The 27,932-nt window shown below is 41.4% G+C and overlaps 1 protein-coding gene and 1 long non-coding RNA gene across 16 annotated transcripts in view; one reads left to right on the top strand and one right to left on the bottom strand.

Annotated features, from left to right (window-relative positions):
• The window catches only part of APBB2 (amyloid beta precursor protein binding family B member 2), a 368,036-nt gene that overhangs the window by 48,601 nt on the left and 291,503 nt on the right, over positions 1-27,932 (top strand). For 11 of the 13 annotated variants that reach the window (XM_045076735.1, XM_045076731.1, XM_045076758.1 and 8 more), the window contains exon 2: positions 20,660-20,817. The exons of 1 other annotated variant lie outside the window; for it this stretch is intronic. The gene's annotated coding sequence lies outside the window, so the exon portion shown is untranslated. Of the gene's footprint in view, positions 1-1,656; positions 1,710-20,659; positions 20,818-27,932 lie in introns of those variants that run through there. One more of the 13 variants, XM_045076729.1, reaches the window with a different exon arrangement.
• LOC106006987 overlaps positions 8,898-27,932 on the bottom strand; it is a 35,863-nt gene continuing 16,828 nt past the window's right edge. For all 3 annotated transcript variants that reach the window (XR_006605776.1, XR_006605774.1, XR_006605775.1), the window contains 2 exons: positions 9,356-9,498; positions 8,898-9,147 (listed from right to left, as the gene is read on the bottom strand). This is a non-coding gene — a long non-coding RNA (uncharacterized LOC106006987). The remainder of the gene's footprint in view (positions 9,148-9,355; positions 9,499-27,932) is intronic.

The raw sequence follows: 27,932 nt of genomic DNA, 5'->3' as shown, positions 1-27,932 counted from the left end.
CACAGTTAGAGTTCCTTGGATTTGAAATCTCAGACTTCCTTCCTCTGCACGGGTATGTTGCAGACTTATCAAACGATCAAATAAAATATTAAACAATTGATATTTTTGTGGAGGGAAGCATTAGAGGTTCAAGGGAGACAGCTTATGGCTCGGATGGTGAAACTTTCTGCAGAAAGGGAAAATACACCCACTTAAAATCCTTTGTAAAATAAGACTTAAGAATGAAAATGAAGTCTGTTAACCCTGGTATGTACTTAAACACCCAGATGTCAGCTAGTCCTCTAAAAAAAATTGTCATGTCTTTAGGGATCACTTAGGAATATTTCTATGTGAAAAGAATCAACTTCTAAGTCATAGCTTCCTGCTGGTTCTAAAAACATCTAGGATTTATTCTTTGTAAGGCTTATGTTCAATCTAGTGTAATACAGGATTTGGAATCCAGAGGATAAAATAGTTGTTTCAGTTCTTTAAAGGTTAACATTTAAGGAGAGGTTGATATTGTTCCCAGGTTTTTGGTTTTTATTGTTTTGTCTTTTTAAAGGGATTTATCATCAAAGAAAGTATCTATTAAGAACTTAATTGGGTTTATGCTGTCTGGTACAAACAGAAACTATTGTATCCTCTTAATTAGATAAAAGGAAATTATGTGTCTTGAGATCTTCTCTCAAACACAGGAGCCTTCCCTTGTGCCCTGTGTCACTGTGTTAGCAATTTTGAGCTCTAGACTACTGATTATAATTTGTGTGCACATCCAATATGGTTGTGAATCAGAGATTGAATTTGCGACTTAAACGCGTGCTTACATTTTATCCCTAAATAAATATAAAACCCTTTAGGACTTATCTTTTCTTTACCATGAATTTTCTTCCTCCTGCAAGCCTTGTTGCCGAAACATTACAGAATGTTTTATATTTGATGTGGCTTTTAGTCCCTGGCTATGAAAGTATGTTACTTGACGTACTGGAGAAATAGTATTTTTTCTTCAATAAAATCCTTTCCTTTCTCTCAAAGCTGCAGATCAGCTTTTCTTATCTTCTGCTCTTTCTGCCTTCAGTCCCCCCCCCGCCGTGTTCAGTTGACAGACCACGCTATTCTTTTCTCTTTGGTCATCACCATTAGCCCTGTTCGGGGCCCCGCTAACTGGATTATTGAAATCCAGACTGAATTCCCCACCTTTAATACATTCTCAGTGCTGTTGCTAGTGTTCTGTAATGCAGGTGGAATGCTCCTCTGCTATTCAAACATACTTGATGATTCTCGGACCCCCAGCATATATCCAGGATCTTTTATTACCAAACTCTTTTCCCATGAGATGTTTTCCCCGCCAGCACTGCTGTGAATTTAAAATATGTCAGAGACATTCCCACCTTGCTAATGTTGCCCGAACTACCTCTATGTCCTGTTGCCCTTTGCTTTGTATGGGCCCAAATCAGAATTTTTTAAAGTCTAGGTTAGGTCCCACCTCATCCTTGAAATTCTTTTGGAGCCTTCTCAGGTAGTTCTTAGCTGACGTTTATCACTCTTGTTGGATTGTGTGTCTTCCCCGAGATAAGGATCATGGCTTATTCTCCTTGGTATGCCATCAGCTTTGCCCTATTGACATTCCAAAGGTAGTTGTTGGATTGAATCAACAATTAAGTGGAATTTATTCTTTTAAAACAGAAGGAAGGAGGGAGGAAAAGAGAGGGACAGAGAGGGAGCACACATGGGTGAGTCCAAGCATATTTCCCTTTATGTCCGGTACAGGGCAGAGCACTGTGGGGAGATCAAAAGAAAACTCTGCAAAATCCAGACTGTGGGAGACCCTAGAGGGCAATTGGCCTGGTTTCTTCAGTGACTACATTGTTAGGAAACAGATAGAGATGGGTAGAGGACCTAGAGATTAAGAAATGCATCACTCAGTTGCAATGTGTAGACTTTATATGGATTCTGATTCGAACAAACTGTAAAGGATACAGGATAACTCGGGAAATGTGAGCACTGATTGATTGGATAACTGATGTTAAGAAATTATGATTCATTTTGATAGGTGTGATAAAGTTAATGTGTTTATGCTTTAAAATATCCTTATTTTTAAGAGGTCCGTACTGAAATATCTGCGGTGAAAGGCTGTGAGGTCTGGGATTTGCCTCCAAACAGCCTGGTGTTGGGTGTGGTGGTGGAGGGGTTGGGATGGAGGTGGGTATGGAGGTAAAACAAGACTGGTTCTGAGTTGGTAATTGTTGAAGCTGGTGGTTGGCTGTGTGGAGATTCATTCATTCTTTCCACTTTTAAGTTAAAAAATGTTTTTAAATCGATGTGTTGTTGATATTTTAAGCTTTTTCTTTTTTTTTTTAATTGAAGTATAGTTGACACTTTCTACTTTTTTATGTGTTTGAAAGTTTCTTTGATAAATGGTATAGAATTCAATAAGGGCTAAGACATGGGTCTTGGTTTCAAAGAGTTGAAAGAACATGAAACTGGGATCTGGGACGCTCAGATTCTAGCCCTGGTCCTCCAGTGACCTGAATGACCTGGAGTCGCCTATTTAACATTTCTGGGTTCCACAGACTCTCCCAAGTAAATGGGTTTATGGATGGTATCCTCCTTGTCAGTGGCTGGAATGCCAGTGGACCTGAAATGCTACACTTTGAAAGAAATTTTGTGGATGTGCTCGCTGGGAGAAAGATTCTAGAATCAAGGAGTAATGTCCATGAAGAGCTTGGTTTCACTCAAGCTGTGTGTTTGTCAGGTCCTGGTTCCAAACCAGTCACCTGCTTTCCCCTCGGGAAACTGGCAGCATTCTGTAATGCAGGTTGTAACTCTGTAATACAGCATTCTGTAATACAGTTGAGAGGATTTCAGCCACAGAGCAAAGAGATGTTGTATAATTAGCTGGGTTTTCTTACTCCTGAGTTATTTCTGTGTGCCTAGTGATGAAGACCTCAGGCTCTGGAGGCCAGGTTCAAATCCCAGCTTAACTACAGGCTTTGTCACCTGGACTGGTTACTTTACCTGCTTGCCTTAGAGGGTTGTGATGAGGATTAAATCAGCCAGTACATACCTGGCACATAGTAATGGCTCAATAAATGGTAGATATCATTTTTTACCAGGTCCTTTAATCTTGTTTGTATTTTGGATTACCAGTTCTTACAGACTTTTTGAAGCTCAAACGCATTTGTCATTTTCAGTTTCTTCCTTCCTCTCTCCCTCTCTTCAGGTTAGAAGCACATTGGAGAGCCCACCATAGTCCGTGGCAGGCAAGAGGGACACCAAGGAAATCTGGGAAGGGAGTTAGTGACCGGAATTTGCCTCTTGGAGATCACCTGGTCTACTGTTCACTTGCATGCTGATGTCGTGGTTGCCGAGGGGTTTGCCTGAGGTGGCTTAGTCCAGGGCATTGGTGGGACGGCATTTGGAATCCCGTCTTCGGACTGCTGGTTCTTTCTGCGGCCATGTGCAGCTTCCCGAAGTCTCCTTTGGCCTCCTCATTGCTGACTGGGATGCAGTGTGGAGAGAAGAATTCTCTGTGTGCTCTATCTGGTATTAAGAAAAATTATCCCGTCTGTTGAGAAGGAATGGCTGGTAATTCTGTAGCATTCGCAGGGAGGGGAAATGGAAGGAAATGTGGTGTTCCTCATACTCTGACTAATCACTTAGGCAGCAGGTCTCCCGTCATTTCCTTTCTGTGGCTTGGTGACTTCTGCCCTTGTCCTTCCTGTCCAGGAAGGCAGCACCTGTGAGCCTCGTCTCCTGCCTGTCCTGCCTCCCCCCCACCCCTCTTCCTTACAACTAGTTTGCCTTGGGCCCTGAATCTTAGGCTTAGAGTTGTCTGAATCACTTTCCTGTTTCTCATCCTTAATGTTTCCCAGTAAATAGCATTGTTTCTCCTTAGGCCTGTTGTTTTTCTCAGTGTTATTTCTTGATTGCCTTCATTTTCTGTGGATGCTTCTATTTATTTTCTATTCATTAAGCTGAAAATAGGTTTATAAACTTCTCTTGTTTACTCCAGGGGTGAGATTCCAATTTATAGATTATCTGCTCCCTCTGCTTTTTCTGCAGCTTCGAGGCACTTGGTGGCTCATGCAAATTCCCTAATAAGGCGGAAAGTAATATCTTTATAAGACTTGACAGATTGCATAGTGATCTTATAGACAAAATAATGTACTAGACTCAAGAGTTGAAAAGGCTTGATTTTTAGCCTGGGTTTTAATTTCCTTTTACAAACCAACTGTTTGGATAATTTTTTTTTTTTTTAACCTCCTCCTACTTCAGTTTTCTCATCTGAAAAATGGGAATCTCTAGGGATTGTTGGAAGGTGATGTATTCTCAGCATTGGTTAAGTTCAGTAAGTTCTAGCTCATGTTATGTGGATATTGTGATCCTATTTGAGCTTCATGGTAGCTTTTTTGAGGTATATGGGACGATGTCCCCCATTTTTATCCATTTCCCGTGATTCCTCTATTTCTTTGCTTTTGCCTATGAAGGAAAAAGAGATTTAAAGTGAACACCTTTCAGTTGTACCTACGTAGCTTTAAGACTTGGTAAATTTGAGATTTGCCTTAAAATCTTCTCCTGGAAGAAGAGGCCAGGATCCAGATCCTTCCTTGATCTTTTAAGTTCATCTTATTCCTGGTTCAGTAGGACCTGACAAGAGGTGGGGTGGGGTGGGGGGCGTGTGTGTTGGGATGTACCTGAAGCTCCTTCTCCAGTCCCATTTCATTGTCCTTGATTTAGAACCGTGTCCAGGCTTCCCGAGTGCAGCTGATAGGCCGGCTGGCGTGGTGGTGTAGCGGTCTGACCCACTCAGGCTTGAAACTCGGCTCTGCTATAGAAGCTCCCCGCTCCTTGATTTCTTTCTTTGTACAGTGAGGGCCACAAGGTGATCTTGAGGAAGGGACCATACATTAAGGCCGGCCATGCTATAGATGCTTAACCCACGTTGGTCCCTTTTCTAGCTGAAAATATATTTCTGATCATGCAATGGGAAACTCTGGCTAAAGAAATTTCGAACGGCAGCCAGTGGGTTCCAGGGACATTTCGGTAGGCAGTACTACCCTTGGAACCCCCCTAAAACCACTCCCCCACCCCTCTGCCAAGAAAGGCTGGGTTTGGAGAGTTGGAACTTGCTTTCAGCCAACGTTTCTCACCGCCAGGTGGGCATTCTAGCGACATTGCTTTATCAGAATACACGTTCTGGGCTCCAAACCAGACCCGCTGCCCGGACACACACCTTCTGGACGAGCTTTCCAGGTGCTCCGGTTGCCACCCTGGCTTAGAGCCACTGCTGTAGGCAAACCAGAATGACTTTCGAATGTATCTAAAATACAATTCAATTTAGAGAACTTGAGTTGGGTGTAGCTTTCTGAAGAAACACTGCCGTCCTTTTCTGAGAAGAGAGTGTACTCTTGGCCTTGGTCATGGGGGAGGGGGTAGTGCTTTCATAGTAATGACAATAGCTAAGGCAGGTGCTTTACATGCGTTAACCCATTCCGTTCTTGCTGCAGCCCTGTGAGTTAGGGCTGTCCTTATGCCCCTTTGGCATGACTTGGCCAAAGTGACACAGCTAGGCTGGGATAGAGCCCGGTATTGAACCCAGGCAGCGTGGCTCTGGAGTCAGTGGCCTTGTCCCTCATGTTCTTCCTCTCCCTCAATCACAGATAGGACTGCCGTGGAAGAGGGCTTTGGAACATGCAACTGTTACCCAAGGGCTGGTAAAGTTTGGTTAGAACCCATAGCTTCTTCACCGACTTGTTTCTTGGCATGTCCTGGCGGGGTCCCGATTTCTGGAGGAATCCTGCATCAGAGGTGCTGTGGGCGCGGTGGGTAGAGCCCACTGACAGCCCCGCCTCTCCTGTCTACACCCTCCACCATCTCCCTTCTTAGTCAAGTGTTTGGGATCAGCTTGTTCTACGAGTGACAATCTGGAAGTCACTTCTTTGGCTTCTTTTACGGTAGCAAAAACAATAGAATAATTGCTTATTGAAGGTCCCTTTGCGAGAGCCTGTGGACAGTGACTTTCCTTTCCTCTGTCCTTGCGAGACAAGAAAACCCAGTTCCCCAGGGCCTGGTGTTGAACGGTCGTTTGAGGAGTGGGTTCATGTGGGAGCATCTTCGCAGCCGGGAGCAGGGTACAAATCGCCTGCAGAAGACTTGCTTTAGACTCACCTGCCCAGACAAAAAATTGTGGGGCCCTTGTACAAGGGATGCCTGTGAAGTAACAGTCAGCCAGTCACTTGCTGTGTGCCGGGCACTGGGCTAGATCCCTTAGGACACCCACCTTGTCCCCGATTCTCACTCCACCCAGAAGGTAGAGGGTACAGTTCCCATTTTATGGAGGAGGAAACGAACTCCGAAAGTTAGATGATGAGTCTCAGGGTCACACAGCTAACTGAGGCAGTCAGGATTTGAACCCGTTTCTCCCAGGGTCCCAAGCCTGTGAACTTTCTGCAATGCTTCACCCCCACGTCTGTGAAAGAAGACGGTACATTCAGCCTCACAGTAGACATTAGTTTGTAAATAAAAGTTTTCTTTCTTGGTTTAACATCAGGGTTTTCTTTTGACTGTAAGAAATAAAATAAACATGGTTAAATGTTGTCCTGAAGTAAAGGAAGTAAAAAGGACTGAATGAATGATTGAATGAATGAGTGAGTGAGTGAGCTGGGCTGGTGGTGGGTGTGTGGAGCTCGGGGGACCCTGTCCCCTGGATACTCAGGAGCTCTGATCATCTTCTTTTAAACAAGTCTGTTGGGCTTCCCCCAGTTAAAAAATGATATAAAATCAGTTAAAAATGAATTGGGGAGGGTATGTGCTATGGTGAGCACTGTGAATTGTGTAAGACTGATGAATCACAGACCTGTACCCCTGAAACAAATAGTGTACTACATGTTAATTAAAAAAACAAAAAATTAAATTAAATTAAAAAATATATAATATCTGCACCTTGAAGTAGCAACTTGCATTTTTAGCCACATTTAAATCCTGACTTCTTTACTCTTGATTTCTTTCCCTTCAATTAATTGAAGGGGATATTAACTGTTAATTAACTGTTAATTAATTGTTAGTTAATTAACTGTTCCCCCACCTTCTTTTTTCCCAACTATCCTTTCCCCAGAAGGTTTTGCTTGCCAGGATTATTTGGTTAAAAATGGATAACATATGTAATTTTAAAAGTTCAGATTTCGGGGCGCTTGGGTGGCTCAGTGGATTGAACCTCTGCCTTTGGCTGAGGTTATGAGCCCAGGGTCCTGGGGTCGGACCCCTACGTTCCCGTCTCTCTCTGCCTGCCTCTCTGCCTGCTTGTGTTCTCTCTCTCTGTTCAATAAATAAAATCTTTAAAAAAGTTCAGATTTCTTTGAAAAAATTTGAAAAGAATAAAGGTATATCCATCCACTTATGAACTACAAATATTAGGATGAGCTTTCCAACAAATGTTATTATAATACTTAACATTCCATTTTCAATTCAGACATTATAGATGCCCTGAGGAAACAGACACAGGGGGAAAATAAGATGTGATCCTATTAATTATGATTTCACTTTGTGGTTAAAGAGACTTCCAGCTAGAGCCAGCATTGCTTCTTAATTAAATATTTCGCGAGGGCCTTGCAATCTGCTAAACGCCATACTGGCCTTTGATTTCACCTGTTTGTTGGGTGAGAACACCATTTCTGCTCTGAGTTGTTTTTAAAAATTCTCTGCAGTGGCTCTCAGCATAATTTATTAGGTCAGAGTTTAGGAATGTTATTCCATGAAAGCCACTTTTCCACGTCTGTCTGTGTGTGTGTGCGTACCGTGTCTTTCGGGTTTTCTCTTACTCTACTACTCTCTCCTCTTTCATTTCCTTGCCTTTCTTTCTTGATAAGGTAACAATACTGAAATTAACTTAAATTGTATAGATCCACGTTTCCCGTCAAATGGCCTGCAGACCACCAGCATTATCATCACTCGTGCTTGTTAAAAATGTATAGTCTTGCTGTCAGGTGAGCGACTGTCTCTCGATTTTGGCTCAGGTTGTGATCTTAGTGTTGTGAGACAGCCTTGAGCAGGGCTCTGCGTTCAGTGTGGAGTCCGCTTAAGACTCTCTCTCTCCCCCCTCCCTCTGCCCCTCACCCCCAAATAAATAAATAAATTCTTCAAAGAAAATGTATATTCTAGCAACACCATGGATGAACCTAGGAGGTGCTAGGCTAAGTGGATTAAGTCAGAGAAAGACAAATACCATATGATTTCACTTGTATGTGGAATCTAAAAATCAAAACAAATGAATAAACAAACAAAAAGCAGAAGCAGACTCCAAAATACAAAGAACAAACAGAAGGTTCCCAGAGGGGAGGGGGCGGTGGGAGAATGGGCAAAATGGTGAAGGGGTGGGAAATATAGGCTTCCAGTTATGGAATGAATAAGTCACAGGAATAAAAGGCATAGCTTAGGGAATACAGTCAGTGTTGTTGTAAGAATGTTGTGTGGTGACAGATGGTAGCCACATTCGTGGTGAGCAGAGCATGGAGTACAGAGCTCTCCAATCACTGCGTTGTACACATGAAACTAAGGTAACATTGTGTGTTAACTATAATTCAGTTAAAAAATGCATATTCTTGTGCCCCGACCTAGATCTGAATGTGAGAGCTACTGAATTAGAGTTACATGTAGTCACGGTGTTGTTTTAAAATTCTCAGTAAAATGTTCTATTTCTCTCTTTGAATAATTAGGCAATCTCATTTTCTCCTAGAGTAAATGTGCTCTGATTAAAAAACAAAGATGAAAACATTTAAAAAAAACAAAACACTTCCAAAAAGACTCCTGGAATGAGGTTTCAGAATTTGAGAAACTTTCTTTTCCTGAAACTCAAGTTGTTTCTTCATATACCGTGGATATCCTCAAGTAACTATTATTAGCAAACGGCCCAATTCTTTGGATTGTTAAAAACAACAAAAGTTTAATGATGACCAAAGTCATAAAATTGAAGTCCTAGTTCAAGCTACTTGTGGTTTCAAATGAGTCAGAGGAGTTACAGAGTTGGACTGGGTGGGCGAGACTGGGTCCAACCAGATCCTGGGCTGTGCCCATCAGAGCCTTTTCAACATTCTGGGCCCCAGCGTTCTCTATCCGGTAACAGATGGCCTGGGTATGCCGTGACTTCCCTTCTGGTTCTGATGGAGTCGGACCCTGTAGGAGGAGAAATAGAAGATGTTGACACATAGGCCAGTCTGTTGAAGAGAAAGTTTTATCTTGGTGGGAGGGACTTTTAAAAATGAAATACATGAAGGTTGAGGGAACTAGAGCCCATCAGCCCATACAGAATAAGAGTACTGAAGTGAAAAAGAAATGATTGGGAATTTCTTGTACTCATTCAGAACAACAATGCTGTACTCACCTAAATTCCCGGTCATTGAACCGTAATCAGGAAATGGACTTCCTTAAGGCGAGGACCGTCGTTTGTTTGACACATTTCATTTGCTGTTGCCAGTACATTTGTGCCATTTTATGGATTTCAGTAGAAGCGGGTGATTGTAGAACCTGGGGAGAGCGTTTGTCTTAAATCCTAAAAACTGCCACTATTAGAGGAAAGAAACAAAGCCTCCTGCCTTAAAAGATTCATTCGTTTGAAGCTAATTCCAACAGCTGGAGAATTGGGGAGAAATTGGAGTTTAGTAAATGATGTCTTGATTGTGCTGTTGTATTCCATTTTTCTGTATTCATTTATGGAGAGAATGACGACTATCAAAGGTGTCAAGAATATAAAGACCAGCAGTCCTTAAATTTCAATAATTTATGGACCTCTTTATTTACAGGAAAAAATTTCTCACAAATCCCCAGTACTGACATAAATATTCTTATTATGAAGTAGTTGAAATAGACTCGAACATAAAAGTAGGTATAAACTCCTTACGCTTCAGCTCTTACATAACTATAAAACAATGACAATTTTATAGAGTAAATTTAAGCACAACTACAAAGCCAGTAAAATGCAAATTAACATTAATTTATTGTGACAGATAATTTTGTTTGACTAAAATTAAACCTCCCCTTGGAAATGTGACTATGGTTCTGATGCCAAAGTTCTAGTTCTTTTGGGATCTGTATGAAACTCAGTTCTCCTTCCGCTTCCCTGTGTTCGAAGCTTCCTTCACATAAAGCACCATCTTTTGGCAGGAATGTGTGATTTGGGTTTTAATTTAGTTTCATTTATTTTTTTACTTGTCGTTTGATGATTAAAATTATACTACTAGGTGCCATGCCAATCAGAAAGATAAAATGCAAGCTCATTTTTGATCATGCAAGATTTGGAGCTTGGTAACTATTTGTGCATGGGACAGTGGAGGGAAAAGAGGGGTCATTGGTACCTGCCATATTGGGTTTCAGATTTGGATGAGCGTGAATGGTGCCATTGAGCAAAATGTAGAACAAAGGACAAAAAGTAGGTTTAGAGGGAAGATCAGTAGTAGGGGACTTAGGTTTCCAGCAGTATAGTAGTTTTGCATACTCTAGCACACTTCCCCATTGTTATCTGGATTAAAGTATTTTTTTAATATACTTATGGGCTCCCAGAAGCTAAGACATTTCCAAAATCTCCTACCTCAATTAGATCAACCACCAAAGGGAAAATTCAACCCAAGCTGAGGGCTTTGTGTATAAACAACCACAAAAGATAGGTGGCCACAGAGGCAAATGCTGTTATCACAACTGTGGTTGGAGACTAAGCCTTTGGTGTGTGGCAAGGTGGAGCAGCCTGCATTCCACCAGGACCTAGGAAAAAACCTAAGGTGACTGGGGTAGGTTGTGCCTATTGGCTTTTGGCAGAAGCAAATGCAGTTCCTTTCTGGAGGAAGGCATCCCTTCTTTGGACCTTAGGATTCTCCTCAGATCAACCAAACATGAGTTCAGAATAAAACATCTCTAGTTCTTCTAGAAAACAAACCACCAAGAGTGAGAGTCACCAGAAATAAACAAAAATACCAATACATTTAGAACCCTGATAACTTTAGGGGCACCTGGGTGGCTCAGTGGGTTAAAGCCTCTGCTTTCGGCTCAGGTCATGATCCCAGGGTCCTAGGATCGAGCCCCGCATCGGGCTCTCTGCTCAGCAGGGAGCCTGCTTCCTCCTCTCTCTCTCTGCCTGCCTCTCTGCCTACTTGTGATCTCTGTCTGTCAAATAAATAATAAACAGAATCTTAAAAAAAAAAAAGAACCCTGATAACTTTAGATATTAAAATTATGATATAGAATATAAAATAATAATGTTGGAAATGTTTTAAGAAATATAATAGTTAATCACAAATCATGAGATAAAAATTAACCAGGGATATTATGTAGCCATAAAAAGAAGGAAATGTTGCCATTTGTGACCTCTTGTATGGGCCATGAGGGCTTTATGTTAAGTGAAAGAAATCAGAGAAAGACAAATATTGTATGTTCTCTCTTATATGTGGAACTAAAAAACCCCAAATTCATAGAAACAGAGAACAGATTGGTGATTGCTAGAGGAGAGGGGTGGGGGAAATGGGGAAGGTGGTCAAGGTACAGACTTCTAGTTATAAATAAATTCTGGGATATGATACATAGCATGGTGACTAGAGTTCACAATACTGTTTTTTTATATTTGAAGGTTGCTAAGAGAATAGATCTTAGAAGTTCTCATTGAGGAGTTACCTGGGTGGCTCAATCGGTTCAGTGTCTGCCTTCTGCCTTAGGTGTTTAGGTCATGATCCCAGAGTCCTGGAATCAAGCCCCACATCTGGCTCCCTGCTCAGCGGGGAGTTTGCTTCTCCCTCAGCCCCTCCCCTTCTCTTTCATGTGTGCCCCCCCAAATAAATGAAATATTAAAAAAAATAGTTATCAGAAGAAAAAAATTGGTAGTTCTGTGAGGTGATCGATGTTAATAAAACTTACTTTAGTAATCATTTTGCAATATATATAAATATCGAATCATTATGTTGTACCTTAAACACCTTAAACTGATAACAGTGTTATATGTCAATTATATCTCAATAAAATGGGGGGAGGAGGGGGAAGAGTGTATATAAAAGCAGTATAAATCTAGGTGTTTTTGTTGTTACTGAAAAGAAAATTGACCAGGGAAATTTGGAAAAATATAAACAAACAAAAACACCACCTAAGGAAAAAATTGTAACTGTTGAAATAATAATTTGGTAATTAGAAATAATTTGGTAATTTGAAGATCTGGTGTATAACATCCAGAGAGGGTTTATGAAGGACATAAATGACCAGTGTTCCTTAAACTCAAGTAATTAATGGACAGATAAGGGAAGTACAACATAACCTAATTAGGATAAATAAAAAGAAATCCATGTCTACGTATAGGAATACTTAAATACACCAAAATAATAAAGATGATCTTAAGAATACCCAAAAAGAAAAGGCTGATTGTTCACCAAGGGAATAATACACTGACTTCTCAACATAAAAGAAAATACTCCTGATTGTATATCAGCAAAACTGCCATTCAAGAAAAAGGCAGAATAGACTTTCCAAAAACCTAAAACTTGTCACAGCAGACCTTTATTAAGAAGCTTCTAAAACTTCAGGAAGAAGAAAGTGGTTCTAGGAGAAAGAGCTGAGATGCAAAAAGGAGTGATAAATTGATAAACATATAGATTAAAATTAAAATTAAAGTTTTTTGAATTTTTTTAAATTTAAAAATAAAAAATGAAAAGTGTCCTCAGTCATACTAGCCGCATTTCAGTGCACATGTGGCTAGAGGCTACTATTGTATTGAGTAACAATTCCATCATTGAAGAAAATTCTGGTGAACAGCACTGTTGTAGAACAATGGAAGGGAAATACATTAAGATAATCTTTGCTGTTCATTTTAAGATGCCATTGTTTGTAAGAGCCACCATTATACTATGTGTAAAAAATTTTAAGGAAAACATTGCCCGACTATTTTTTAAGAGTTTATTTTTAAGCAATCTCTAACACCCATGGTGGGGCTTAAACTTAACCACCCTGAGATCAAGAGTTGCATGCTCCACGGACTGAGCTAGTCAGGCATCTACCCCTATTGCCAGAATTTTTCAAGATGCCCTTTTTAGAAGACACATCTCAATATTACCTATGTGAACATGTGAAGAAATGTGCCTCTTAGGCTGGTGGCCAATGGGTTAGAATATTAATGGCCTGGGTGTCCAGGAGTGGTGATTCATGTAGGTTGGGCATAGAGCAGTCAAGGGAAGGGTCTGGCCTGGAGACAAAGCATGGTGTGTACTTGACCTACCGTACATCTCAATGAGTGTTTGATGAATGACTGCGTGGGTATATGGGAGTCATCAGAGTACCCTGTAGCTGGGCCTGGCAATGTGGTTGAAGTCACCAAAAGATATGTATGAAGTCTGAGGAGAATCAGAATGAAGCCTTCGTGAACATCGTTGGTATTCTAGTGGTCATGCAAAAGGGAGCCTCAGGAGGAGCCTGAGGAAGAGCCTTGAGAGAGGTGAGGAAGAACCGGGAAGACTTGGGGCCACCTGAGAATAAGGGTGCGGAGGTGAGATGTTCAAAGACCCTGACAAGATAAGACTTAATGTATTCCTGAAGTAAGTGTCAGCCTGCTCTGTGTGATAGGGGAAGCATTGACAATCACCAAGGCATTAATAATTATTTCTGCCAGGGCATCCAAGGAGACTTCCAGAAGGAGGTCGTATCAGGGCTGGGTTTCAGAGGACGAACGCTTGGCACCTCTGAGTGGGAGGGCAGGGCAGTCTGGGCAGATGCAGTAACGCAAACAAAATCTTGAAGTTGTGAGAAGGTGTTGTGTGAAGGCCTTGGCAGTAATTCCTAATGAGCTGGACTTTGTTGTGTCCAGCTTCTTTCTAGGTAAATCTCGTGTTGATGAAGGAGCATCCGTCTCCTAAGATCAGAAGTGTGCCCTTTACTAATCTCCAGTTGGAAGGTCATTAAGATAACTCTGCAGACCTGACCAGATACCTCCCAATGCTCTAAACAGATCATACTTCATACCTGATTTCCAGAACAGTATCTTAAATGCAGAATTTGACTGAATTTTGGGTTTTAAGCTTTGTGTGAAAAACTGTAATGCCTATGTTACGTTACAGATGTGGTAGCCATAGGCCATCCTGAGACTACAGAGCAGAAAAGAGACTTGGCTTGCTGGCATTCACCAGATGCTAAGAAAATATGGGGCTGATCTGAGTGAACAATCCCAGGTCTTTGATTTTAAAGCCAGGTAAATTAGTCAAGTCCCTTGGACTTCTTTATGCCTCAAATTTCCCTGTTTAAAAATAGGCATATAATAATAGTTCCCACTTCAGGATGAATGTGATGATTCATGGAAAGCTCTTCACAAGACAGTTACCCATTATTATGATAAAAGTATTTCAGGGATGCCTGGTAGTGCAGTAGGTTAAGCACCAGACTCTTGATTTCAGCTCAGGTCATGATCTTGGCATCCTGGGATCGAGCCCTGCATTGGTCTCCGTGCTCACGGTGGCATTTGCTTAAGATTCTCTTCTCCTTCTGCCCCTCCCCGCCATGTGCACATTCTCTTTCTCTCTCTCTGTACAATAAATAAATAAAATCTTTAAAAAAAGAAGTAATCCATACTTTTTTTCTATAAGGCAATAGAGTAAAACCAGTGGTTCCCAATCATGGCTCTGCCTCTACCATCATGTAGGGACAGATTAAAAAAAAACAAAGATTTCCCAGACACTCCCCCAGACCTGGTATGTATGTCAGGGTACTTGGGCTTTGGACTTCATATTTTTGGTAAGAACTCCAGGTTTCAGAAGCCTTCCCCTGAAGTTGTGTATCATTTTGGTCATTTATATTTGGATATTTGCTTTTTTTCTTTGCTAAACCTTATTTTGAACATTGGCTCTTGCTGCTTGTCGGTTACGTGAGCTTTCAGGTTATAAATCCAGGTCCATGTGTGGGTCTTGATGGCCTCCCTTCTTACTTGTCTTCCCCTCTCTCATCGTCCCCTTCTGCTCTGTCCCCTACCGAATTTTTAGACAGTTGGGTTGACAGTGTCCTGGACAGCCTAGTTCTCAGGCCCTTTTTATTTATTTTTGTAATGAAACAGATTTAAAAAAGAAACTTTGCTAAGGCAGACATTTGGCATGTTAAAATTGAACTTCAGTTTCGTTTCTAAAATAAATAATTCCACTTCTTTTATTCTTTAAAAAAAATGACTGCTCCAGGAAATGCTTCTAAAAAAACTGATATTCCCCTTGTTAAAACCAGGGTTGTTACTGGATGGATTCCAGCGAGTGTTCTTTTTCCTGGGGTGGGGGGTGGGCGGGGGGAGGACAGGGACAGTGTGGAGAGAGTGCATTACTCCAGGCCAACGCACACAGATTGTAGTCCCTCACACCAAGTAGAGCACACCAAGTAGTTCATATAATGGCAGTAGATTATTTGGAATATTGTAAAATGTCTGGAAATTAAGAAGGAAAATGTTTACTGTATCTAGATCAACTAGAATATTCCTTTTAACTTTGGTGTGGAGGTCTTTTGGTGGAAGGAATCGAGGGGTTGCTGCAGAAACAGCCTGGCTGCTTCCTCTATGTAGTTCATAGATTTTACATTTCATACGAATGAGGAATGACTGAAATGTCAGCTTTATCAGGGTGGAAATTTTGGTCAGTGCTTTAATTCCCAGCACTTAGATAGTGCCTGGCACATAGTAAGTGCTCAAGAAAAGTATATAAAGGAATGGACTAACAACGATTAGACAGCACAGGGCTCCTGGGTGACTCAGTGGGTTAAGCGACTGCCTTCGGCTCAGGTCATGCTCCCAGGGTCCTGGGATCGAGCCCCACATCAGGCTCTCTGTTCAGCAGGGAGCCTGCTTCTCTCTCTCCTACTCCCCATGCTTGTATTCCCTCTCTCGCTGTGTCTCTCTCTGTCAAATAAATAAATAAAAAATTAAAAAAAAACAAAACCAATTGGATAACCCAGACTAAAAATGACATCTACCACTTTGTGCTGCGAAACTTCCTCAAGAACCGTGTAAAGTGGGGCGCTGGCCGGGTGGCTCAGTCGGTTAAGCTCTGCCTGCGACTCGGGTCACGATCTCAGTGTCCTGGGATCGAGCCCCCAGTTGGGCTCCAAGCTCAGCTTGAGTCTGCTTGTCCTTCTCCCTCTATTTCTACCCCCTGCTTTCTTTCTCTCTCAAGTAAGTAAAATCTTCATTTTAAAGTCCTTGCAGGAAGGGACTGGGTCTCCTCTCCATGGTTGGGTCCTCAGTGCCTTATCTGGCAGCATTGCCGTTTCTTAGTAAATATTTGTTGAATGAACGTATAGTGTTAAATTTCTATAATGTTTTCTTCTTTGTTTTTATCAGTTGGCAATCCCGGGGACTTGGCTGAGAGTACCACCCCAGTTTCACAAATGAGGAAACAAAGGTTAAAGAGAATAAATTAGTTATTCCACAAATCCACAAGTCCTAAGTAGCAGAGCTAGGACTACAAGCTCTTAATCTGCTCATTTCTTCATCCCCTGTTCTTTCCAGAACAGCCTTTAAAACCTTAATAAGCGTAAATTCCCACTCTTTGCTCTCGGAGTGGAAACCCTATGTCCTTGAGAGCATGAGAGGGGAAGTTACCATATGAAACCTTTCCAAATTACCTAATGGCCTCCCCATCAGTGACAAGTTTTGTTGGGTGCCTGTTGGATTATTCATAATAGATCTTTCTAACTTGCCTGTGATAGGTGCCTGTTATACATTCTTTTTGGGGGGAAAAACCAACCAAACAAAAAATTTTAATGCAATCTTCTTTTCTCCCAAACATTTTAAGGTGTAAATTGATTAATACTGTGAATCTACATTTTTAAAGTCAAATTTTCAGGAGAGCCTGGGTGGCTTAGTCACTTAAGCCACCTGACTCTTGGTTTTGGCTCGGGTCGTGATCTCAGGGTCGTGGGATCAAGCCTCGCTTCGAGCTCTGAGCTCAGTGCGGGTTCTGCTTGTCTCTCTCCCTCTATTCCTCTCTCTCTTTCTCTCAAATCAATCAGTCTTTAAAATAAAATTTCCAAGGTGGTGAGAGGAATGTTCTCCAGTGTATTTTTGCCTGGTCCTGCGGGTCATTTTGAGATAGAAATTTCTGAAGTGTTGAATTGGCTTGGCTGGTATTTCTGGACTCGAGCTCAAGAAGGAGAAACCTTCCCGGTGATATTAGAATAGAAAAAATACAACACCAGCCAAACACTGAAGAGTCTCAAATTGTGGCAAACATCTGGGTGCACATTTTGCCAAAGGCGTTCTACTGAAGCTAAAGACGGAGTAACACGCAGCCGAGGTTCCAAGAAAGAATTTCAAAATCTATGAAATCTGATCTAATCCTAATTTATGTTTCTTCTCTGTTGGGAAAGATCATTTGGTAGCTCCAGCAAGATTCTGTCCGATTGGATTAGTGGGTGAGATTTGATCCTCTCAGACCACTGCATCTGAACGTAACCATCATTACCTTACAAATAACTTTAGAGAGTTACTCAAACAATATCCCAAAGCTTTGATTTCACTGCGACACGGTAACATGAATCTAATTCCCTTTGCCCGCTGTGGACATTGACCTTGAATATTAGAACAGAGACATCGAGGGGAATAAATAAATTGCCAGTATTGTGTTTCCTCCAGGATCCAGCCATGGGAATGGACGGTAGGGACTCGAGGAGCAGTTTTGCGTGGATGAAAAAACAAAAAAACAAACCAAAACAAAACCCTGCATTTTCTTTTTTCTCCGGGTGCCTGGCTTCTCAAATGAGGCGAGACGAGCTGTCGTGTTTGTTCTGGCTCTTACAAAGCGAGATCACATTCTCCCTCGACGGGGCTTTTTTTTTTATTAGCAGCCTCACAGCCCATGCCTTTGTTGTCCGGCTGCACAGTAGGACAGGCTCTCGGGCAGGGCGCTCCATGCAGGTTTTCCAGGGAGCGTTTGACATCCGTCCTCTTCTCTCCCCTGGCTTTTCAGACTATCCACATCGTGTGCGACTCTCGGGTTTCTGATTGGGGCGGCAGGGATACTGCAGGTGGCTGTTAAGAAAGGTGTAGCGGTGAGCAGCGTTTCAAATAACTTCAGAGAAAAGAGGGGAATCTTGCTCCCCTCTGAGGTTTGTATCAGACAGAAGACAGGAAGTATTAGGATTTTGTTGCGTTTTTTCTCAGCAACTCTTACTTAGTTAATTTTTGAAACCACTCATGTCTTCCCACTATGATTTGGGTCATTTGGAGGAGAAGAGGCTGTGACCCAAGGCCATCCATCACTTGTTTCCAACGGGTGGGGTGAGCACCCATCCTTCTTACCTCTTGCAGGTGGGCTCAGGGCAAGGATTGCGTTATCTTGTTGAAAACCTTTTGTCCTGCTTTGAGCTGTGGGGATGCGCTGTTGTCCACAGGGCAAGCTTTCAGTGTGATCGGCAGTTTCTGGTCAGGACACCTGCTGCCTGAGCACAGTGCGACCATTGTTTCTCTGATCGAGCGTGCTCCGGGCGCAGCCACCACATCTTTTTTAGCCTGCACTTGAGTCTTTGTTTTTTTTTATTTTTTATTTTTTTCCCCTGCATGCATTTCATTTTTGGTGGAACAAATGTCTGTCTTGTTCTTCTGGTTTTGCTGGTATGAATTTAACGTGTGCGTGTTTCCTACCAACTTGTATTTCGAAGTGTGCCTGCTGAGCCACGTTGCCGTGGGAAGAGGACTGGGTCAGAGTGAAGGCAGGTGATCTGGGCTTTGATCCCTGATCCTCTCGTCCCGGCTGCGTGGCCTCAGGAAAGCCATTGAGACTCTTACGGCATCCGGGGTCTTCATTTGTAATCTGAGGGAGTTTTGGGGTTCTAGGAATGATGGCTTGCCACGTCCTCTAGTGTTACGATTCCACCACTGTGGTTTGTGTTTTCTGGGATGCCGAGAGTGTCAAAAATGGAGGGGTCAAGTGTTCACGACGGTTGGGCTCCTGTGCGACAGTAAGTAACACCAGGAGGCGCTCTTTTTAATTAAGCAAAAATTAATAGAGTATGGCCAGTGATAGAAAGGTTTGGATGCAATCAGTTAAAGGAGAAAAATACCTATGGTTTTCTTGTCTCTTTGTGGCAAGTTTGCAGTAAACAAACACACGTTTCTTACTTCTAGGAAACTAGTGTTCTTCGGCCCTGGAAATGTTATTTGGACACTTGGGTTTTGAACTTCTAAATTAGGAATTATTGAGCTCAGATAAATGAAGACTTCTTAATTTATTAGCTCTTATTGTTCAAGTGAGAAGAAACCCACAGATCAGGCTAATATAAGAGGGGCACCAGTTGCTGATTTGTGTCCCCATCATGTTTAATAAAAATCTTACTGAAAAAGATTCTGGTTCTGTAAATGATACATAGGAGTTGTGGAAAATTTGGAAAACACCAAGAAGGAAAGACAAATAAGCTTCTAATTCCATGACCCAGAAATAGTTCTTTCATCGTACTTTTGTGTCTTTAATTATATACTTAGTTTGTAGAACAAAATTGGGATCATACCATACATATATAACTTAACTGTGCTCCTTTGGAGATGATTTTTGGGCCCGAGCTTTCAAGAGAAGGTGGAGATTAATGTAATATTATGCTTGGCACTCTTGTGACAGGGTCTGTTTTGCCTTACAGAAATAGAATTGTAGTCCTAGTATCTGAAAATAGCATTTGTCCTCTTCCCTCTTGAACAGACTTTCAATAGTTTGCATATATAGATGTTGTCATATTGAAGAGTATAATGAACGAATGAGGACTTCTTAATTTATTTGTTTTAATAGTTCACTGATTGCTTTTCTAAGGTTTCCTCACTTTGGCTTTCTGTACCAGAATTGCTAGCGGTATTATCAGTGAGCAGAAGTTATTTTAACACTGTTTTTTTAGACGCCTTCATTCCTCAAGCTGAAGCATGGTTGCTGGCGTGGGCTAGGCCACAGCTTTGGCACGAAGGAGGATGGTTAAGAAATTCCTTTTGCCCAAATATATGATGCATTTGATAATATTTATAATTTACTTGTTGAATATTGGTTTAATATGTCATTTTCTCCATTGGGAAATGAAAGATGATTAGTTTCCCCTTTTGGATTATTTAGCCTATAAAATTTTCTGTTACACCATTTGCTTTGCATCCAAAATGCATTCTAAATCCCGAACCACATTGGAATTCTTTATGACCTTCCCTTATGTGTCTTTCGGTGGTGCCCTTTGAAGTCCTGAAATGTTTTTATATTTGATTGAGATTAAATCTGGGTTTCATTTTACTTTTTAAAACATATTGAGCAAGTTAATTTTCTGTTCGAGTTCCTAAGGGGAATGATTCTAGCCCTCTGTGTCCCAAGAATTCAGACTGAGCCTTGCCAGAACATTCCTGTGGTTTTCCACAGGGCAGATCACTGTGTTCATGAAATTTTAGTTGTAGCTTATGTTTTCTGTGGTTAATTAAAACATCTGGCTTTTGCATTTTCCACAAACAGAGTCTAATCGTTTGGCCGAACCTTTTCAATAATGATTAAATGTCTCAGTCCTTTAGGATAGCCCAGACTTGTCCTTCGGACACCTTACTCGCTGTTGTCTCTGTTCATTAATGACTTTAAACAGTTGGAAAACATTTGGGGTTATCCTGCCAAACACAGACAAATGAGAGAGAGAGAGAGAGAGAGAGAGTTGATGAATCTGTCCAATGGCTCTGGCTTTTCCCCTGCAGGTCGGAGCTGCTGTGGGTGAGCTGCTGTGGTCCGTGGCCAAGCATGCTGCTGTGGCCGGATCTGGCCAGCCGTGGAACAGAAACATTTGCTGGATGGAAAATCCATAAAAGAAAGCTCCTGTGAAAGCCGGAGACAGACGCTAACTAAGTAAAATCAGGTTAGTATCAGAGAGGCTGAATGAAGCGGATCGGGTCAGCTAGGGAAAGGCTGTTTGGTTTATTCCAGAACATGTTTCTGGAACAGCCCCAGATAGCCCTTCCCAGTTATTAGAGAGTCCTAGCATTGCAGACATGGCCGGTAGATCCTGACGTATCTCCGTGCGCGGTGAATCGTCATCTTTCTTCTTCGTCCTCTGCCCCGTCCCTTTGCCCATCTTCCTCTCCTCTTTCAGAGAAGAGCAAGTCTTTAGCACCGCGTATGAAGGAGGCCCCAGCCCGAGGCTCCCCATAACAGCCGCGGTGATCTTGGCTTGACTTTGGAGAGAAACCCTCTTCTTGAGAAAGCATGGGCTCGTGCTGGTGCCTTCCGACTTGACCTCCTTTGTGTCTTCACACTGGGAAGCGGGGAGTCACGGAGACCTGCCATTTCTGGTGGGGGCGCTTCGGCCCTGGTTTGCGTGGCAAGATTTTACTTACTCTTCTCTCCCCTTAGACAAAAGCTAGCAACATGTTCATTTTTGGCAGTGCGTGCATTTGGCATGAAGATACTCCCGTAGCACAGGAGAAAAGAAGTGTCCTGAAAATAAGAGGAGTATAGAGTAATGCAGAGTGGCCTGACGGTAGACCAGCAGAATGAACTGATGCAGGAAGGTGGGGATCATTCCTTCTGAGAACGTGTGCTGTCCCCACAGGAGAGGCACAGAACACAAGCTGTTGGGTATTCCGGGGGTAACTCAGCATTAGACATCATGAACAGTCCATGAAACTCACCAGACAGGAGCGCATCAGCAGTCTTGAGACCCCGTGAAATAGTGACTGTCTGTTGACTTGACCCGCCCACCATCCCTTTACCCCTTTCAGATTTTCCCTGGGCAGTTAGTCACCCTTCCTTCGTTGTCAGCCTGTATGGAAAGGGGAGGTGACCTCACTGGCTCTGTCCAGGGCATGTGACATAAGTGTGGTTAGTCAGGGTCACAAGGATGGGTTTATGGAGGACTCCGTATTTTCACTGACCATTGTGAAAACTGACCACTGTTGAAAAGACCATTTTCCTTTTCGTAGGTTTGTTAAGCTGGAGTGGCTAGTTTCCCCGCTTTGCCATCCTTTAGGGAAAGCCTTTCTGAGAATGAAGTTAACACAGAGAAGATTAGAGCAGGGAGGTGCAGGAAGTGAGATGAAGGAGGGGGGAGACACACACACACGCAGACACACGCACACATACGCACACAAACCCATGACCCCAGGGACACACACACACACACACACACACCCATGACCCCAGAGGCGCGCGCACACATACACACACACACACACACACACACACACACACCTATGACCCCAGAGGCAACACACACACACACACACACACACCCATGACCCCAGAGGCAGCACCACCTAAAGCCAACAACCCTGGCTTCACTTTCGGGGCAGGTTAGGGAGTTCGTTTGAAATAGATCCCCATCACTTAGATCTAAACAGGTCCTGTTGGGAAGGCCTCCTTCTAGCTGTGAGGCCTGAAGGGGGAGGTGATTGGCGCTCCCTGTCTTCAGGGGCTCCCAGCGGAGGGGATGGGCCGGATCCGTACTCTGACACACAGTGTGAAAAATGTTTTCACTAGTGGTGAGAGCTAAGTTCTCTGGGAGTAGGGGTACAATTATGAATTCTGCTGGGTTTTGGAGAGACTGGCAGAGCGCTGTTATTTAACAAAGGGAGAAGTAGAATTTAGTCTTTGGGAACATTTAATGAAATACATTTAATTCAATTACTTGCTTTTTGAGTCTGGAAGAAAGAGAGGCTTTCTAGAGCTTGCAGTTAAAGTAAATAGCAGATAAGGAAGATAATTTCAGAGCTCCACTAGTAGTAGAATCCTGGTGTTTACTGTAAACACAATTGTGTTGTGAGCAGCCAAATGAGAGGTTATCAGAAAGCTGTCCCGAGTTTATTTAAACAGCGCAGGCTGAGGATTCCTCTTCTCAATAAAACCTCAGTTGGCTTTCTGCTCAAGCAGAATTCCAAGCACATCATGAATTTTAAAATTTATTTCTTCTTCTTAATGTTAGGCTTTATTATTATGTCATTTTAAAAATAATTGACCGTGCTTTTTTACTTTTAATTTTTATTATTTATTTATTTAATTAAAAATATATTTTATATTTATTATATATATTTGTTATTTATTTGTTTGCTTTTGAGAGAGAGACAGAGAGGGAGATTGTGCACAGGGTTAAGGGGGTGGGCTGGGAGGAGTAGAAATAGAGGGAGAGAGAGAGAATCTTAGGCAGGATCCACGCCCTGCGTGGAACCCAGCATAGGGCTCTATCTCACGTCCCTGAGAATATGACCTGAGCCGAAATCAAGAGTGGGATGCTTAACCAGCTGAGCTGCCTAGGTGCCCCTGTTTGCTTTTTCAAATTAACAGATTTTATTTTGGGAGGGGAGTTTTAGGTTACAGAAAAATTGAGCAGAGAGTATAGAATGTTCCCACATACCCGAACTACCACTCAGAGTTTTCCCTGTTAATATCTTGCATCAGTTTTGTACACTTGTTACAGTGGATTAGCCAATATTGATACATGATTATTAATTAAAGTCCATAGTTTACACTAGGGTTCACTCTTTGTGTTGTACATTATGTGGGCTTTGACAAATAAATGATATGTATGTATCATTATAGAGTCACACAGGATGGTTTCAGTGTCCTAAAAATTCCATGTTCTGATTATTCATCCATTTTCCCTTCTCTCTGAATTCCTGGCAACTATTGATCATTTTCTTGTCTTTGTAGTTTTGCCTTTTCCAGAATGTAATGTTTGGAGTCACACATCATGTAACCTTTTCAGATTGGCTTCTTTCACTTAGAAATAAGCTGTTAAGATTCCCCCATGTTTTTTTGTGGCTTGATAGCTCATTCCTCTTCAATGCTGGATAATATTCAATTGTCTGGACGTGCCACAGTTCATTTATCCATTCACGGATTAAAGGATATCTTGGGTACTCCCCAAAGTTTGGTAGTTGTGAATAAAGCTGTTGTGAACATTCATGTGGCTTTTACATGGACGTAAAGTTTTAGTTCCTTTATGAAAATACCAAGGAGCATGATTTCTGGATTGTATGGTAGAATTATGTTTAATTTTGTAAGAAACTGCCAAACTGTCTTCTAAAGTGACTGTACTATTTTGCATTCCCACCAGCAATGAATGAGACTTTGTTTTGCCCCATCTTTGCCAGCATTTAATGTTGTCAGTGTTTTAGATTTTAACCATTTTAATAGGTATATGTGGCATTTCATTGTTATTTTTATTTGCAGTACCCTAATGATGTATGACATTGCTTTACATGTGCTTGTTTGCCACCTATGTATCTTCTTCAGTGAGGTACCTGTTCAGATCTTTGCCCATTTTTAAGTCAGATTGTTCATTTTCTTATTGTTGAGCTCTAAGAGTTCTTTGTATGTTTTGGATACCAGTCCTTTATCAGATAAGTCTTTTGTGGAGATGTTCTCCCTGTTCTGTGGCTAATTTTTTTCACTCTCTTGACAATGTCTTTCTCATAACTGAAGTTTTTAATTTTAATGAAGTCCAGCTTATCAATTATTAGTTCTTTGTGGATTGTTGTGATTGTATCTAAAAGTCACTGCCACCCCAAGGTCATCCAGATTTTCTCCTTATTTTCTAGAGTTTTATAATTTTTTTATATTTAGCCCTATGGTCTCCAGGTATTTTGAATTAATTTTTGTGAAAGCTGTTGAGGTCTTTGTCTTTGTCTAGATTTATAGTTTGTATGTGAAATTATAGTTATTCTAACACCATTTGTTGAAAAGACAGTCCTTTCTTTATTGAAAGGCATTGGCTCCTTTGTCAAAGATCAGTTGACTATGGTTGCGTGGGCCTGTTTCTGGGCTCTCTGTTCTGTTCCATTGATCTATTTGTTTATTCTTTGAACAGTACCACACTGTCTTAATTACTACAGCTTACAGTAAATCTTCAATTCAGATAGTGTTAGCCCTCTGACTTTGTTCTTTTCCCTCTGTATTGTATTGGCTATTCTGGACTTGCTTCTCTTTGTAAACATTAGATCAGTTTATCAATATCCACAAAGTAATTTGCCAAGATTTTGATTGAGATTGTATTGACTCTATAGGTCAGGTTGAGAAGAACTGATATCTTGACGATATTGAGGCTTCCAATCCATTAATGCGGCATCACTCCCTTTATTTAGAACTTCTTGATTTCTTTCAGCAGTTTTATGGTTTTCCTTATATAGATCTTGTATTTATATCTAAGTATTAGATATGTATCTAAGTATTTCATTTATTTTGATGCTAGAATAAACAGTATTGTATTTCAAATACCAGTGTTTATTGATAGTGTGTAAGAAAGCAAATGACTTTTTTATATTAACTTTGAATTCTGCAGACTTGCTCTGATTGCTTATTTGATCCAGGAGTATTTTTATTGATTCTTTGGGATTTTCTGCATAGACAGTCATGTCATCTGTGAACACAAAGACTGATTTATTTCTTCCTTCTCAATCTATTCCTTTTCTTTTCTTTTCTTTTTTAGAGATTTTATTTATTGGACAGAGATACACAGCGAGAGAGGGAACACAAGCAGGAGGAGTGGGAGAGGGAGAAGCAGGCTCCTCGCTGAGCAGGGAGCCCATTGCGGGGCTCGATCCCAGGACCCCAGGATGATGACCTGAGGGGAGGGCAGATGCTTAACAACTGAGCCATCCAGGCACCCCTGTTTCTTTTATTTTCTTGTCTCACCTTACTAGCGAGGACTACTAGTATGATGTTGAATGGGAGTGATGAGAAGTATCTTGCTTTGTTCTTCATCTTCATGAGAACATATCTAGTTTCTCACCATTTAAGTATAATTTTAGCTATAGGTTTTTTTGCAGATGTTCTTTATCAATTTGAAGAAGTTTCCCCCTCTAATCCTGGTTTGCTGAAGAGTATTTTTCGTGAATGGGTATTGGATTTTTATCAGATACTTTTTCTACATCTATTAATAGGATCAGATGATTTTTTTTTCTTTTTTAGCTTATTGATATGATGGCTTATATTAATTGATTTTTGAATGTTGAACCAGCCTTTTGGTGGGGATTGTGTTGAAACTCTAGATCAATTTGAGGAGTAATGCCATTTTGCCAATGTTAAGAGTTCTGATCCAGAGTGCCTGGGTGGCTCAGTGGGTTAAGCGCCACCTTTTGATTTTGCCTCAGGTTATGATTTCAAGGTTGTGAAAGTGAGGCCTGCATGGAGCCTGCTTAAGGTTCTCTCTCTGCTTCCCCCCCCCCACCGCATGCCTCTGTGTGTGTGTGTGTGTGTGTGTGTGTGCGCGCGCGCGCACGCGCTCTCTCTCTCTCTCTCAAAAAAACAAACAAACTGGAAAAAACCAAAATAGCTCTGATTCATTAACATGGGATATATTTCCATTGATTTAGATCCTTTTCTTTTTTAAGATTTATTTATTTAGAGAGAGCGATAAAGGGAGGGGCAAAGAGAGAGGGAGCAAGATAATCCTAAGCAGAGTCCCCACTGAGCCGGGAGCCTGATGTGGGGCTTGATCCCACGACCCCAAGATCATGACCTGAGCTAAAACCAAGAGTCAGACACTCATCCGACTGAGTCACCCTGGTGCCCTTAGATCTTTTAAAATTTCTTCAACAGTGTTTTGTTGTTTTTAGGCAACAAATCTTGCACTTTGCTATTAAATTTATTCCTAAGTATTTTTTTCTTTTTGTTACTTTCATAAATGGAATCATTTTTAAAATTTCATTTTCAGAGTGTTCATTGCCAGAATATAGAAATACAGTTGATTTTTATAAATTGATCTTGTTTCCTTAAGCCTTGAACTTGTTTATCAGTACAGACAGTTTTTTATTGTGTTGCTACTTCCTTAGGATTTTCTGTATACCAGATTATGTCGTTTGGAAGTAGAGATAGTTTCATTTCTTGTTCAGTCTGGATGTTATTACCATTATATTTTACAGGAATTTGAAAATTTGGCTCTGATACGAGAAATACAAAGTAACGAGCTTTGGAGTTACTAATGAAATCATCCTATTATGTAGCTTTTGAAAAGAACAGAAGATGATAACTATGAAACTTATCTCCTTATCATCAAGTTAGTTACACAGTCGGTGAGCTTCTTAGCTACTCCTGTATCTTCTTTAGGGAAATACCTGTTCAAATTCTTCACTTATTTTCATATTAAGTTATTTGTCTCTAAGTCCCTTATCAGATACATCATTTGCACATATTTTCTCCCAGTCTGTGGCTTCTCATTTTCCTAGTACTGTCCTTGAAGCTCAAAAGAATATGTTTAAATTCCAGTTAACATACAGTGTGATACTAGTTTCAGGCGTACCATAAAGTAATTCGGCGCTTGCGTACAACACCCAGGGCTCATCACCTGCTTGACCCATCCCCCTACCCACCTCCCCTTTGATGACCATTAGTTTGTTCTCTGTAGTTAAGAGTCCGTTTCATGGCTTGCCTCTCTTTCTTTTTTCTTTTGCTCATTTGTTTCTTAAATTCCACACGAGTGAATTCATATGGTATTGGTCTTTCTCTGACCGACTTAACTTCAGTTAGCATTATACTCTCCAGCTCCATCCATGACATTGCAAACGGCAAGGTCTCAGTCTTTTTTTATGGCTGAGGAATATTCCATCGTCTCTGCATGTCACATCTTCCTTATTCATTCATCAGTCAATGGGCACGGGCTTTTTCCACAATTTGGCTACTATATATATTGCTGCAGTAAATATCAGGGTACATGTATTTCTTTTGAGTTAGTATTTTTGTATTCTTTGGGTGAGTATCTGGTAGTGCAATCGCGGGGTCGTAGGGTAGCTCTATTTTTAACTTTTTGAGGAACCTCCATTCTGTTTTCCAGAGTAGATGCATCAGTTTGCTTTCCTACCAACAGTGTAAGAGTGTTCCTCTTTCTCCACGTCCCTGTGGTTTCTTGTGTTGTTGATTTTAGCCATTCTGACCGGTGTGAGGTGATATCTTACTGTAGTTTTCATTTGTATTTGCCTGATGATCAGTGATATTGAGTGTCTTTTATGTGTCTGTTGGTCATTTCCAGGTCTTCTGCCCACC

This window comes from Mustela putorius, unplaced genomic scaffold (assembly GCF_011764305.1).
Source record: "Mustela putorius furo isolate JIRA1106 unplaced genomic scaffold, ASM1176430v1.1 tig00000083_pilon_pilon_pilon, whole genome shotgun sequence".
Classification (NCBI taxonomy): domain Eukaryota; kingdom Metazoa; phylum Chordata; class Mammalia; order Carnivora; family Mustelidae; genus Mustela; species Mustela putorius.
This window is presented reverse-complemented; position numbering and strand designations above follow the sequence as displayed.